This window comes from Arachis stenosperma, chromosome 6 (genome assembly GCF_014773155.1).
Source record: "Arachis stenosperma cultivar V10309 chromosome 6, arast.V10309.gnm1.PFL2, whole genome shotgun sequence".
Classification (NCBI taxonomy): domain Eukaryota; kingdom Viridiplantae; phylum Streptophyta; class Magnoliopsida; order Fabales; family Fabaceae; genus Arachis; species Arachis stenosperma.
The window spans coordinates 29,961,352-29,977,847 of NC_080382.1; the positions used below are offsets into that span (position 1 = coordinate 29,961,352).

General features: G+C 36.6%; 1 non-coding gene across 1 annotated transcript; it reads right to left on the reverse strand.

Annotated features, from left to right (window-relative positions):
* Window positions 1-1,726: 1,726 nt before the first annotated feature.
* On the reverse strand, window positions 1,727-1,830 carry LOC130937706 (small nucleolar RNA R71). The gene has a single exon (XR_009068911.1). It is a non-coding gene; the product is annotated as a small nucleolar RNA R71 (small nucleolar RNA).
* Window positions 1,831-16,496: the final 14,666 nt, after the last annotated feature.

The following is a 16,496-nucleotide window of genomic DNA, read 5'->3' on the forward strand; positions in this document are numbered from 1 at the left end:
AGTCTTCTTGTTTGATCTTGATGTTTTCTTGTTTTGTGTTGTTTGTTGTTTTTCATATGCATTTTTCGTTTGTTAGAGTCCATGCATTAAAGATTTCTAAGTTTGGTATCTTGCATGTTTTTTTTGCATCAAAAATTTTTCAAAATTATGTTCTTGATGTTCATCATGATCTTCAAAGTGTTCTTGGTGTTCATCTTGACATTCATAGTGTTCTTGCATGCATCATGAGTTTTGATTCATAATTTTCATGTTGTGAGTCATTTTTATGTTTTTCTCTCTCATAAAAAAAAATTCAAAAATAAAAAAAGTATTTTTTCCTTATTTCTCTCCAAAATTTCGAAAATTTGAGTTGACTTAGTCAAAAATTTTTAAAATTAGTTATTTCTTGTAAGTTAAGTTAAATTTTCAGTTTTAAAAATCTTATCTTTTCAAAAATCATATCTTTCTCATTTTTTTCTATTTTTTTTCAAAAATTTTGAAAATTATTTTCCAAAAATCTTTTTCTTAATTTTATTTCAAATTTTCGAAAATTATGCTAACAATTAATATGATTGATTCAAAAATTTGAAGTGTGCTACTTTTTTGTTAAGAAAGGTTCAATCTTTAAATTCTAGAATCTTATCTTTTAATTTCTTGTTAGTTAAGTAATTATAATTTTAAAAAATTAAATCTATCTTATCTTATCTTTTATATCATATCTTTTTCAAAATTTTATCTTTTTCAAAAATTTAATTTCAAAATATTTTATCTAACTTCTTATCTTCTTATCTTTTCAAATTTGATTTTAATATCTTTTTCAACTAACTAATTGACTTTTTGTTTGTTTCTTATCTTTCTCAAAACCACCTAACTACTTTTCCCTCTCTAATTTTCGAAAATATCTCATCCCTTTTTCAAAAATTCTTTTTAATTAATTAATTATTTTAATTTTAATTATATCTTATCTTTAATTTTCGAAAATCACTAACTACTTTTTCAAAATTATTTTCGAAATTCTCTATCTCTCCTCTTCTTCTATTTATTTATTTATTTACTAACACTTCTCTTCACCTCTCTCCATCTCAAATCACTGCCCCTACCTATTCATTCTTCTTCACACCTATTCCCTTTCTCTTTCTACTAACATAAAGGAATCTCTATACTGTGACATAGAGGATTTCTCTTTCTTTTCTTGTTCTCTTCTTCCCTTTATGAGCAGGAACAAGGAAAAAGGCATTCTTGTTGAAGCTGATCCTGAACCTGAAAGGACTCTGAAGAGGAAATTAAGAGAAGCTAAATTACAACAATCTAGAGACAACCTTTCTGAAATTTTCGAACAAGAAAAGGAGATGGCAGCCGAACCCAACAACAATAATGCAAGGAGAATGTTAGGTGATTTCACTAAACCAACGTCCAAATTTGATGAAAGAAGCATCTCCATTCCGGCCATTGGAGCAAACAATTTTGAGCTAAAACCTCAATTAGTTGCTCTAATGCAACAGAACTGCAAGTTTCATGGACTTCCATCTGAAGATCCTTACCAGTTTTTAACTGAGTTCTTGCAGATTTGTGAGACTGTAAAGACGAATGGAGTAGATCCTGAAGTCTACAGGCTCATGCTTTTCCCTTTTGCTGTAAGAGACAGAGCTAGAACATGGTTGGACTCACAACCTAAAGATAGCCTGGACTCCTGGATAAGCTGGTCACGACCTTCTTGGATAAATTCTTTCCTCCTCAAAAGCTGAGCAAGCTTAGAGTGGATGTTCAGACCTTCAAACAAAAAGATGGTGAATCCCTCTATGAAGCTTGGGAAAGATACAAGCAGATGACCAAAAAGTGTCCTTCTGACATATTTTCAGAATGGACCATATTAGATATATTCTATTATGGTCTATCTGAGTTTTCCAAGATGTCATTGGACCATTCTGCAGGTGGATCCATTCACCTAGAGAAAACACCTGCAGAAGCTCAAGAACTTATTGACATGGTTGCAAATAACCAATTCATGTACACTTCTGAGAGGAATTCCGTGAATAGTGGGACACCTCAGAGGAAGGGAGTTCTTGAAATTGATGCTCTGAATTCCATATTGGCTCATAACAAAGTGTTGACTCAACAAGTCAACATGATATCTCAAAGTCTGAATGAATGGCAAAATGCATCCAACAATACTAAAGAGGCAGCTTCTGAAGAAGCTTATGATCTTGAGAACCCTGCAATGGCAGAGGTTAATTACATAGGTGAAACTTATGGAAACACCTATAATTCATCATGGAGAAATCATCCAAATTTCTCATGGAAGGATCAACAAATGCCTCAACAAGGCTTTAATAATGGTGGAAGAAACAGGCTAAGCAATAACAAGCCTTTTCCATCATCTTCTCATCAACAGACAGAAAATTCTGAACAGAGCCCCTCTAACTTATCAAACATAGTCTCTGATCTGTCTAAGGCCACTCTAAGTTTCATGAATGAAACAAAGTCCTCCATCAAAAATTTGGAGGCACAAGTGGGCCAGCTGAGTAAGAAAGTCACTGAAACTCCTCCCAGTACTCTCCCAAGCAATACAGAAGAAAATCCAAGAGGAGAGTGCAAGGCCATTGATGTAATCAACATGGCCGAATGCACAAGGGAGGAGAAGGATGAAAATCCGAGTGAGGAAGACCTCCTGGGACGTCTCTCAAGCAAGAAGGAGTTCCCTAGTGAAGACTTAAAGGAATTTGAGGCTCATATAGAGACCATAGAGATTCCACTAAATCTCCTTCTGCCATTCATGAGCTCTGAAGACTATTCTTCCTCAGAAGAGGATGAAGATATGACTGGAGAGCAGGTTGCTCAATATCTAGGAGCCATCATGAAGCTGAATGCCAAGTTGTTTGGTAATGAGACTTGGGAAGGTGAACCTCCCTTGCTCATTAGTGAACTAGATACATGGGTTCAGAAAATCTTACCTCAAAAGAGACAAGATCCTGGCAAATTCTCAATACCCTGTACCATAGGCACCATGACCTTTAACAAGGCTCTGTGTGACCTGGGGTCAGGGATAAATCTTATGCCACTCTCTGTAATAGAGAAACTAGGGATCATTGAGGTACAACCTGCCTTATTCTCATTACAAATGGTTGACAAGTCAGTAAGACAAGCTTATGGATTAGTAGAGGACATGTTAGTAAAAGTTGAAGGCCTTTACATCCCTGCTGATTTCATAATCTTAGATACTAGGAAGGAAGAGGATGAATGCATCATCCTTGGAAGACATTTCCTAGCCACAGCAGGTGCTGTAATAGATATTAACAGAGGAGAATTAGTCCTTCAATTGAATGGGGACTACCTTGTGTTTAAGGCACACGGCCATCCCTTTGTAACAAAAGAGAGTAAGCATGCAGAGCTTCTCTCAGTACAGAGTCAACAATTACCCCCACAATCAAACTCTAAGTTTGGTGTTGGGAGGCCACAACTAAACTCTAAGTTTGGTGTTGAGAAGACTCCACATTCAAACTCTAAGTTTGGTGTTGGGAAACCTTCATCATGCTCTGAACTTCTCTAAGGCTCTATGAGAGCCCACTGTCAAGCTAGTGACATTAAAAGAGCGCTTGTTGGGAGGCAACCCAATTTTTATTTATCTAATTTTATTTTTATTTTATTGCTATTTTGTGTTTTAGTAGGTTCATGATCATGAGGAGTCACGAAAAAAATATTAAAATTAAAAATAGAATCAAAAACAGCAGAGGAAAAATCATACCTTGGAGGAAGGACTTACTGGCGTTTAAACGCCAGTAAAGTGCATCTGGCTGGCGTTCAACGCCAGAACAGAGCATGGACCTGACACTGAATGCCAGAAACAAGCAACATCCTGGCGTTTGGACGCCAGGAATATGCCTTGAGGAAAGCTGGCGCTGAACGCCAGTAACAAGCATGGAACTGGCGTTCAACGCCAAAAACATGCTGCACATGGACGTTGAACGCCCAGAACGTGCATCACTTCGGCGTTTAAACGCCAGAATGGTATGCTAAGGCATTTTACATGCCTAATTGGTGCAGGGATGTAAATCCTTGACACCTCAGGATCTGTGGACCCCACAGGAACATCTCAGGATCTGTGGACCCCACAGGATCCCCACCTAACATATTCTCCCCTCTTCTCAACATTCATTCTCTCTTTCCAATAAACACTCTTCCCCAAAACCCTTCACCAATCACCTCAATCTCTCTTCCCAATTACCTCATCACCACTCACATCCCTCCACTCTTCCCCATAAACCCCACCTACCTTCAAAATTCAAAAATCTTTCCCACCCAAACCCACCCTAAATGGCCGAACCTACCCTCTCCCCCTCCCTATATATACCCCTCCATTCTACTTCATTTTCACACAACACAACCCCCTCTTCTATACCTTGGCCGAAACCTACACCTCCCCTTCTCCTCCATATTTTCTTCTTCTTCTTCTTCTCTTCTTTCTTCTCTTGCTCGAAGGCAAGCAATATTTTATGTTTGGTGTGGTAAAAGCATAAGCTTTTTTATTTTTCCATAACCATTGATGGCACCCAAGGTCGGAGAATCCTCTAGAAAAGGGAAAGGGAAGACAAAAGCTTCCACCTCCGAGCCATGGGAGATGGAAAGATTCATCTCCAAAGCCCATCAAGACCACTTCTATGATGTTGTGGCCAGAAGAAGGTGATCCCTGAGGTCCCTTTCAAGCTCAAGAAAAATGAGTATCCGGAGATCCGACATGGGATCCAAAGAAGAGGTTAGGAAGTTCTAACCAACCCCATTCAACAAGTTGGAATTTTAATGGTTAAGGAGTTCTATGCCAATGCATGGATCACTAGGAACCATGATCAAAGTATGAACCCGAGTCCAAAGAATTATCTTACAATGGTTCGGGGGAAATAGTTAGATTTTAGTCCGAAAAATGTGAGGTTGGCATTCAACTTGCCCATGATGCAAGGAGATGCACGCCCTTACACTAGAAGGGTCAATTTTAATCAAAAGTTGGACCAAGTCCTTATGGACATATGTGTGGAAGGAGCTCAATGGAAAAGAGACTCCAAAGGCAAGCCGGTTCAACTAAGAAGACTGGACCTCAAGCCTGTGGCTAGAGGATGGTTAGAGTTCATTCAACGCTCCATCATCCCCACTAGCAACCGATCTGAAGTTACTGTGGATCAGGCCATCATGATTCATAGCATCATGATTGGAGAGGAAGTAGAAGTTCATGAAGTCATCTCCCATGAATTCTACAAAATAGCCGATAAGTCCTCTACTTTGGCAAGGCTAGCTTTTCCTCATCTTATTTGCCATCTATGTTACTCAGCTGGAGTTATCATAGAAGGAGACATCCTCATTGAGGAGGACAAGCCCATCACTAAGAAAAGGATGGAGCAAACACGAGAGCCCACTCATGGAGCCCAAGGGACGCATGAGGAAGCTCATCACCAAGAAATCCCGGAGATGCCTCAAGGGATGCACTTTCCTCCCAATAACTATTGGGAACAACTCAACACTTCCTTAGAAGATTTGAGTTACAATATGGAACAATTAAGGGTGGAACATCAAGAGCACTCCATCATTCTCCATGAAATAAGAGAAGATCAAAGAGCAATGAGGGAGGAGCAACAAAGGCAAGGAAGGGATATAGAAGAGCTTAAGGACATCATTGGTCCTTCAAGAAGAAGATGCCACTAAGGTGGACTCATTCCTTGTTCTTATATTTTTCTGCTTTTCGGTTTTTATGTTATATGTTCATCTATGTTTTGTGTCTCTACTTCATGATCATTAGTAGTTAGTAACTATGTCTTAAAGTTATGAATAATTCCATGAATCCTTCACCCCTCTTAAATGAAAAATGTTTCTAATTCAAAAGAACAAGAAGTACATGAATTTCGAATTATCCTTGAATTTAGTTTAATTATATTGATGTGGTGACAATACTCTTTGTTTTCTGAATGAATGCTTGAACAGTTCATATTTTTGATCTTGTTATTTATGAATGTTAAAATTGTTGGCTCTTGAAAGAATGATGAACTAAGAGAAATGTTATTGACAATATGAAAAATCATGAAATTGATTCTTGAAGCAAGAAAAAGCAGTGAAAAAGCAAAAGCTTGCGAAAAAAATGGCGAAAAAAATAGAAAGAAAAAGAAAAAGCAAGCAGAAAAAGCCAATAGCCCTTAAAACCAAAAGGCAAGGATAAAAAGGATCCAAGGCTTTGAGCATCAATGGATAGGAGGGCCCAAGGAAAAAAATCCAGGCCTAAGCGGCTAAATTAAGCTGTCCCTAACCATGTGCTTGTGTCATGAAGGCCCAAGTGAAAAGCTTGATACTGAGTGGTTAAAGTCGTGATCCAAAGCAAAAAGAGTGTGCTTAAGAGCTCTGGACACCTCTAACTGGGGACTCTAGCAAAGCTGAGTCACAATCTGGAAAGGTTCACCCAGTCATGTGTTTGTGGCATTTATGTATCCGGTGGTAATACTGGAAAACAAAGTGCTTAGGGCCACGGCCAAGACTCATAAAAGTAGCTGTGTTCAAGAATTAATATTCTCTTGATACTTTGGAATTTATAGTATATTCTCTTCTTATTATCCTAATTGATTTTCGGTTGCTTGGGGACAAGCAACAATTTAAGTTTGGTGTTGTGATGAGCGGATAATTTATACGCTTTTTGGCATTGTTTTTAGGTAGTTTTTAGTATGATCTAGTTACTTTTAGGGATGTTTTCATTATTTTTTATGCTAAATTCGCATTTCTGGACTTTACTATGAGTTTGTGTGTTTTTCTGTGATTTCAGGTATTTTCTGGCTGAAATTGAGGGACCTGAGCAAAACTCTGATAGGAGGCTGACAAAGGACTGCTGATGCTGTTGGAATCTGACCTCCCTGCACTCGAAATGGATTTTCTGGAGCTACAGAACTCCAAATGGCGCGCTCTCAATGGCGTTGGAACGTAGACATCCAGAGCTTTCCAGCAATATATAATAGTCCATATTTTATTCGTGATTAGATGACGTAAACTGGCACTCAACGCCAGTTCCATGTTGCTGTCTGGAGTCAAACGCCAGAAACACATCACGAACCGGAGTTGAACGCCCAAAACACGTTACAACTTGGCGTTCAACTCCAAGAGAAGCCTCAGCTCGTGGATAGATCAAGCTCAGCCCAAAGATACACCAAGTGGGCCCCGGAAGTGGATTTATGCATCAATTTCTTACTCCTGTAAACCATAGTAGCTTGTCTAGTATAAACAGGATAATTTACTAGTGTATTAGAAATCTTTGATCAGTTTATGCGATCTTAGACATTGGGGGCTGGCCATTCGGCCATGCCTGAACCTCTTTCACTTATGTATTTTCAACGGTGGAGTTTCTACACACCATAGATTAAGGGTGTGGAGCTCTGCTGTACCTCAAGTTTTATTGCAATTACTATTATTTTCTATCCAATTCGACTTATTCCTGTTCTAAGATATTCGTTGCACTTCAATTTGATGAATGTGATGATCCGTGACACTCATCATCATTCTCACCTATGAACGCGCGTGACTGACAACCACTTCCGTTCTACCTTAGGCCGGGCGCATATCTGTTGGATTCCTTAATCAGAATCTTCGTGGTATAAGCTAGAATTGATGGCGGCATTCATGGGGATCCGGAAAGTCTAACCTTGTCTATGGTATTCCGAGTAGGATTCTGGGATTGAATGACTGTGACGAGCTTCAAACTCCTGAAGGCTGGGCGTTAGTGACAGACGCAAAAGAATCACAGGATTCTATTCCAACCTCATTGAGAACCGACAGATGATTAGCCGTGCTGTGACAGAGCATTTGGACCATTTTCACTGAGAGGATGGGAAGTAGCCATTGACAACAGTGATGCCCTACATACAGCTTGGCATGGAAAGGAGTAAGAAGGATTGGATGAAAGCAGTAGGAAAGCAGAGATTCAACAGGGACAAGCATCTCCATACGCTTATCTGAAATTCCCACCATTAATTTACATAAGTATTTCTATCCTTTATTATTTAAGCAAGTATCTCTTTATATTTCCCATAACCAATTATTATCCGCCTGACTGAGATATACAAGATGACCATAGCTTGCTTCATACCAACAATCTCCGTGGGATCGACCCTTACTCATGTAAGGTATTACTTGGACGACCCAGTGCACTTGCTGGTCAGTTGTGCGGAGTTGTGACTAAGTGTGATTCTCGTTTGAGAGTGCTACCAAGTCTTTGGAGCCATTGTTGATGATCACAAATCCGTGCACCACTTGGATGCTGATTTTGGATGTTGTATGAGGGGAGAATCAACACATATCAACAAACAAGCTTTCGTTAGGTTAGATTAGGTAGAAAATGCATTATGAGTAGGGGTAGGAGTAGATAGTAGAGAGCTCTCCTAGGGTTTAATTTTCATCTCTATTGTAGCATTTTATAGCAAGCTTTTCTTTTGGGTTTTGCTTCTTTAATTGTAAGTACTCTCAATTTCCTCTTTAATTACATTGTCTTTACTTTTATTTTCTTTTGGTTCAAGTTACTTGTTTATATTTGTAATTTTGTGTTTCTTGAAGTTTTGATCAATGAATTTAATGTTTCATGCTTTCTTTATGTTTGATTGGATGTCCATTGTTGATTTCGTTGATAGTTGGTTATAGTTCTCTATTTTTCCTTGCAATTTTCCAAGTTTTACTTTTATGCACACAAGATGTTTGTAAAAATGCCAACCTTAGAATTTGAGTAGATTTTCACACCTTGGCTTGGGATTTGAGTTCCTAGGATACTAGAGTCATGATGTTCGACATTTAGTGGTAATTCTTGGGGAGTTAGTTGACTCTTGTTTCCATTGACGCTAGCCTTTTATCAACTAGTTTGGTAAGTTGGCTAGGACTTATGGATTAAGGTTAATTATGCTTGCTTGACTTACTCCTCGATGGTTGGGGTTGACTAGGCGAGACTAACTCATGACAATTACCATAGTTGTGGTTATGGCAATGATAGGATTCCTTGGACGATCCTCAATTCCAAGTCAAGGCCTCTTTTTATGCATTTATAAGTTTTACTTGCATTAATCACCAATTTTGATCATCTCTTTGTTCTTTTATTACTTAGTTCTTTAAAACTTTAGTTCTTTAATTGCTAAACCCCCTTTTCCTCACAACCGAAAGCATATAACACTTCAATTGCATTCCAAGGGAGAATGACCTGAGGTTTAATACTCTCAATTTATATTTATTTTGAATTTAACATTTGATTGTGAGAGTTCGTTGTTGGTTTAGACTATGCTACTAACAAATTAATTATTGTTTTGATTGATTCCGAACCAACATAAATTCTCAATCATCATAGTACACCCAACACCAAACTTAGATTTGATGGTTGGGGAAACAGTATGAGTTTCCACCAAAGGAGAAAGTTTCAATATTGTACTCTGCATGCAAGTACCTCCTTTATCAAGGGGTAGTGGAGGTTTAAAAACTTTGAAAACCAACTAATCCTTATACAATCTCAGCATCAGTGAAGTTTCTTCCTGTGGAGAGAGACATTTGTTTCAAAACCCCAGCAAAAGGAATCTTGATTTGTAGCTTCTTGAAGACTTCCAAGACTGTGAGTGGTGCACATCTTTGGTCTCCTTTTGAAACTCCTGAGGGTTTGGTGTTTCAAGCTTTTGAATGGGTGTCATAGAGGGAGGATGTGACAAGGTAATCTTAGCCTTTTCTGGAGCTTTTTCTCCTCTGACCCTTCAGTAACCTGCACTTCCTCCCTTGGTATGGATTCAACATCTGCTGTGATGGCATTGCACTCTTCTCTTGGGGTAGTCATTGGGTTACCGGGAAAAGTGAGAGGTCTCTTAAACTTTTCGGGAAAGTTCCTCTGAATGACTGCACTGCACTCCTTAGAAAGCACCATTGTCTCTACTTCCTTCCAATCTCTCTTGTTATTCAGTATATCCTTCATGAACTTAGCATATGAAGGCATTCGTTCAAGAGCCTCTGCAAAGGGGATTTTGATCTCCAGTTTCTTGAAAACTTCTAAGAACTTAGTGAATTGCTTATCCTTTTCTGCTTTCTAGAGTCTTTGAGGGTATGCTAACTTGGCCTTGTACTCAAGGGCCATGAGTGGTGCAGGGTGAGTATCCATAGGGACAGACAAAGTGTTGTCAAACTGTCTAGGGGAGGCGTCTCCCGAATTGATGTGTCTATTGTCCCCGCTTTCTGGGCGTTGAACGCCCTTGATGATTCCTTCTTAGCGTTCAACGCTAGGGTTGCTCCCTTTTGGGCATTGGACGCCCCTGTTATCCCTTTACGGGCGTTCAACGCCCTTGATCGTGCTCTGAGTTGCAGCTTGTTCACCTTCTGCCAATTCCTCTTCCCCCTGCTTCTTACTGTTCTGGGGTTGGTTGTTTAGGGTCCTTACACTCTCCAATTGGATAGCCTGGCACTCTTCTCTTATCTGTTTAGACAAATACTGTTCAGCTTGGTTCAACCGTGCTTCTATATTCTTATTGGAGGCTCGGGTCTCCTGCAACACTTCTTGCAAACTTAGCAACTACTGTGTTAGGGAGTGTAGCTACTGGGTTAATGATTCACTTTGTTTAGGAGGGTTAGATTCAGTGGACACCGTCTTGACCTCTCCTTTCATTGAAGTCTCACCGGATCAGTATATATGCTGTTTGCTGGCAACTATCTCAATGAGTTCTTGAGCTTCGTCAATTATCTTTTTCATGTGTATTGAACCACCAGCAAAATGATCTAGGGACATCTTAGATTTGTCTATGAGTTTGTAATAGAAAATGTCCAGCTTTACCCATTCTAAAAATATTTTCATGGGATATTTCTGTAGCATCATTCTGTATTTTCCCCAAGCATCATGAAGAGAATCAATCTCTTCTTATCTGAAGCCTTGAATGTCTAGCCTTAGCTGGGTTAGCTTTCTTAGGGGGAAGTATTGGTTCAAGAACTTGTCCACCAACTTATCTCATGTTTTCAAGCTCGATTTGGGTTGAGTATCCAACCACCTCTTTGCTTGCCCTTTTATAGCAAACGAAAAGAGCAACAGCCTGTAGACATCCTGGTCTACTCCATTGGCTCGTACTATGTCAAAAATCTACAAGAAGTCTGCAAGGAATTCTGTGGGTTCTTCTTGTGGACGTCCATGATACTGGTAGCTTTGTTGCACTAAAATAATCAAATGTGGGTTGAGCTCAAAATTGGCTACTCCAATAGGTGGTATACAAATACTCTTTCTATAGAAGTCAAGAGTGGGGGCTGTATAAGACCCCAAAGTTCTTCTGGATTATGCATTCCCAATTGGGTCCATAATAAACTTTTCTTGTTCCTACATACACAGACAAGAGACAAAGAAAAATGGGAGTCTCTATGACACAATATAGGGAGCTCCGAGTGAGATATCCTAAAAGAAACAAGAATTAAAAATATTATTTATTTATTTTTTTAAATAAAAATAAGAAAATAGAATACTAATTTGAAAATAAAAAAATAATACCTAAAAATTTCAAAAAATAAAAAAATTGAAAGAAAGGGGTTTAAAAAATTTCAAAATTCAAAAAGAAAGAAAGAAAGAAAGAAAAACTAAAGAAATTCTAAACTTTAAAATTAAAACAAGATAAAGCAAATAATTAATTAAAAGATTTGGAAATTAAAGATGAGATTTTCAAAAATTGGAGAGAAAAAGTCAAATAAAGATTTTGAAATTCAAATTAGAAAAAAAGAATCAAGAGAAAGAAACAAGATAAGATAAGAAGAGATTTTAAAATTTAATTTTTGAAAGAAAGAAAGACTAAAGAAGCACCAAATTCTAAAATTAAAACAAGATAAAACAAACAATTAACTAATAAGATTTGAAAAATAAAAATTTGAATTTAAGGAAATGTGAAATTTAAATTGAAAAGTCAAATAAAGATTTTGAAATTCAAAATTTGAAAAAGTCAAGAGAAAGAGAGAAATAAGATAAGATAAAATTTTAAAAATTTAAAGATTTTAAAATTCAAATTTAAAAGAAAGAAAAACAAACAAAATACTAAACTTTTAAAATTTGAATTTAAAGGAAAGATAAGATAACAAAATTTTGAAAAAAACAAAAAGATAAGATAAAGATTTAAAGATAGAAAAGATAAACAAGAAAATTAAATGAAAAGATTACTAACAGAACACCAGACTTAAAATTTTAAACCAAGATCAGAAAGAGATGCAAAATTTTCGAAAATTTTAAAGGAAAGTTTTTTTTTTAAATTTAAAAAGAAAAGAAAAACACTAAGACACCAAACTTAAAATTTTCAGATCAATTAACAGTAGTTTTGAAAAAAATAGAAAGAGAAACACTAAAAAACACCAAATTTAAAAATTTTGAAATCAAACAAGGGAAAACACAAAAAAATTCGAACAAGAAGAAAGAAAGAAAAGGTAAAACAAGATAGAAATCATAAGTTCAAGAAAGAAAACAAGATCCATTTTCAAAAATCAAGAGAAAGAAAAATAATTGACTAAAACTATTAAGAAACACCAAACTTAAAATCTTTGACACAAAATTCAAAAGAAAGAAAAAGATGACTAAGATGAATTTTTGAAAAAGATTTTTAAAGAGTTTTTGAAAATTAACAAGAAAAGAAATATAAAAAAAGCTAGTAAAAAGTACCTGATCTAAGGAGCAAGACAACCGTTAGTTTGTCAATCACGAACAATCCCTGACAACGGCGCCAAAAACTTGGTGCGCGAAAATGAAACTCGCACAACTGAACCGACAAGTGCACTGGGTCGTCCAAGTAATACCTCGGGTGAGTGAGGGTCGATCCCATGAGGATTGTTGGATTGAGCAAGTTGTGGTTATCGTACAGATCTTAGTCAGGTGAATAGAAAGTTGATTGTTGTTGTTGTAGGTGCATAAACAAAACAATAACTAAAGCAATAAAGAATTGACGTAAAAACAAGAGTAAGAAATGAGTTAAGGCCTCGGAGATGCTTGTTCTTCCAGATTGATACTTCTTACTGATTCATTCAATGGCAAGACTATAAGTGATTAAGCTAGGGGTAGTGGTCAATAATCTCTTCTGCTCCAAACCAAACGCCCAAACAGGTCAGTCAATCTGGACGAGGGTGAAGCTCACGCAATTCAATCTCTGATGTTCCTACTCAAAATGCCACAGACAAGGTCGGATCTTCTGGATCAGAGAATGAAGCTCAGCATCTAGGCTTAGCGCCACAGAGACCTCAATTACCCATGACTAACGAGATTATATATCACGTATCCCAATTAGCCCAGATAACTTGTTGGAACCCGTGATGTATTCTCAAGCTGTAGCTTAATACTATCCGGGTCAGGACTCATAAAGAACTCACGTAGAATAACGGGTCATACTCTCTTTTCACCCCAGATTCATAAAGATGAAGAATGACAATACACCATAGAATGGAATCAAACGTATATTAAAGTAGAAATGTAATGATATTAATCCATAGGACTGAGCAGAGCTCCTATCCTTAACTAGGAGGTTTAGTTACTCATGATTTATAGAGAAAACAGAGAAAGTAATATGTTTGTGCTTCTCCCCTCCTAGGAGGCATCATCCTCAGGAGGAAGGAAATCCCTTATTTATAATAAAAACTCTCAAATTAAACCTAAAAGATATTTTTTATTAAAAATTACAAAAGGAAAATAAAATAAGCTAAGAAGTGCTAAAATCCACTTTAGGGCCCACTTGGTGAGTGTTTGGGCTGATGCCTGGCATTCAAATCAAGTTCTGGGCGTTCAACTTTGGTTCCTGCTCCCTGGCTGGTGTTGAATGCAAATTTGGGCATTCAACTTGGGAGGTTGGTCCTGTTTGGGCGTTGAATGCCAGAAAGGGGGTAAGTTGGGCATTCAACGCCCATTTTCGGCAGTCGTCTCCAAAGAAAAGTATAGACCATTAAATATTTCTGGAAAGCCCTGGAAGTTAGCTTTCTAACGTCATTTAGAGCATGTTAATTGAGCTTCTTTAGCTCTAGAAATGCTCATTTGAATGCATGGAGGTCAGGATTTGACAACATCTGCTATCCTTTCTTTGCTTCTAAATCAGACTTTGCCAAAACTTGCCAAATTCATTTAAAAATCACCTAAAATCATAGGAATAATAGAAAAACTCAAAGTAGCATCCAAAATATGAATTTTGCACTAAAACATACTAAAACATACTAAAACTTGATAAAATGTTCTGAAAACACTAAGAAAATGAACCTAAAAAGGGTATAAAATATCCGCTCATCATTAATCCAAGAGGATAAAGCCATATGACCTCATTTGGAACATCAAACTTTGGTATACACGACTGGAAAAGCTGACCTTCATGCTTTTGATGTCGTCTAGATAGTTGAGACAATACCTCCAAATCCACCAGATAGTTCTTAGAATTGAGCATGCAATTCAGAGTTTAAACCCTCAAATTTAGTTTTATATCATGGTAGTACAGTTCAGACACTAAACTCCCCGCAATCAAATTTAGAAGGGGTGAAGGTTCTTTAAACTTTCAAAAACTTTAAATCGAGAGTTTTAAGACCCGAGTCATCTCTCACGAAGGTTGCAATAGATTGATTATGGAAACAACGGATTTTGAAGGCAATAAAGAGAATTTAAAAAATAAAAAATAAATTAGCAATGGAAATTAAATAGGGAATTTAATGTAACTAATGTAACAAAGTGAAGACAATTAACTAGGCTTGAATGGATAATTCCAGGGTCATCTTTCATTAGAATTGTCGCAACAAGTCAATCACCTTGAGGTAATAGCAATTATTGGAGTTCTTGATTAATCAACTAAGTCCCAATTAGTTAAGCACAATATAGGACAACCTATATTAACTAGAAAAGATTACTAGGTTTTTCAACCTAATTTGAAAATTCCTATTAACCATTTATCCATGAATAGAATGGAAAGTGTGTCAATTAAGTCAATTCGACCACTTTGATGCACTTAATTAAATCCAAATATGCAGCTGAAGACTAACCTAAGTCATAAGCCCAAGCAAGCAACTAAAGTACGCTAATCTTTAGTTAGGCATTTAATAAAAAACTTGGTGAGCATATTGAAACATAAACTGGCAATTAACTAAAATTTACTTTTTACATAATCAAATTTTCAAAAACCTTAAAATCAACATAAAAAAGTATTAATGAACAATACCTAAAAGCAAAATACTTCATCAAACATCAAATTAAAGATTCAAAGTCAAATATTTATGAGCATTCATAACAACAAAGTATAAAAAGGCATGGAAATAGAAATACAAATAAAAGAGAACTTGGAGAAGAACAAATTAGAGTTGGTTCTTACAAGAACTAAAAAGAATTAAACTAAAACTAACCAAAACTAACAAATCTAACCCTAACTATAAAGAGACGAGAGATCTCTCTCTACATACCTTAAAGAAACATCACACTAAACTAGCTTAAACTCTCTCTACCTAAATCCTTTGATTTTTCTCCTTTTATCCTTAAAATTTTAATATATTAGGTGCTTTTTGGGATCAAAAACGTGAGCCACGTGCTTTATTAAACATGGCATATGCGGATTCCTTTGCTTATGCAGAAAATGGTTGTATGTGTGGCTCGTCTTCTTTGTCCACTATAGACATATACATATCATTTTAAAACCCAAGATGTTAGCTTTCTAACACTGCTAGAACCGCCTTATTTGAATCTCATTAGCTCAATTTATGACCAAATTAATGCGAATTACATGTTGAATTATACTAATCTTTGGTTGTGAATTACACCTAGAATCGTTGAGGATTAGAAAACATGTTCAACATAACAGTTGTAGAGCTTGAGTTATCCTTTTCAACAATTCTGAATTTCATCCAATCTAATCACTATAGCTCCTTATGATGCTTTTTTACTTAAACAATATCCTGTATTTCAATACAAAAATTTAAACAAAACTTGTCACCAGCATTAGTTGGATATCAAACCAATTATACTCAAAACAAAGCAAAATTTATTCGAATTATCAATTGTAATAATTGGAGGAAAGAATTCCTAACTAATTGAAATTGCATGAAATATGAGAAAACTTGATTCAAATGAAAGCTCCATGTAAACAAAGCCTCCAACCAAATATTTGGGTTCTCTAGAATCATATTGGAGAGCAATAAAGGAATGTCATTTGATAATTAATCTAGTATAATTTCTAGATATCAAGCAACCAGATTCAATACAAAGCTCTCTTAGCCATGTTAACATTCATGAGAGAAGTGGGTGCAATGAAAATAGAAATCTACAATGTGACTTTCAAATTATCACATTCCAAGTCAATGGTTCTTATCAAGCTTGGGATCCACTGCTACAAAAATACCTAGGAAAGGTGAAACAAATCTCTCAATGCTTGGTCTCCCATCAAGTGGAGTACCTGTTGTCTGAAGTCTAAAAGATGTTGTGGTTACCTTATAGGCGAAGATCCATCGTCTAAAAAACTAATTATGAAATGCGATGCAATACAACACGTAAAAAACTACATCGATTTCCAAAAAGCACC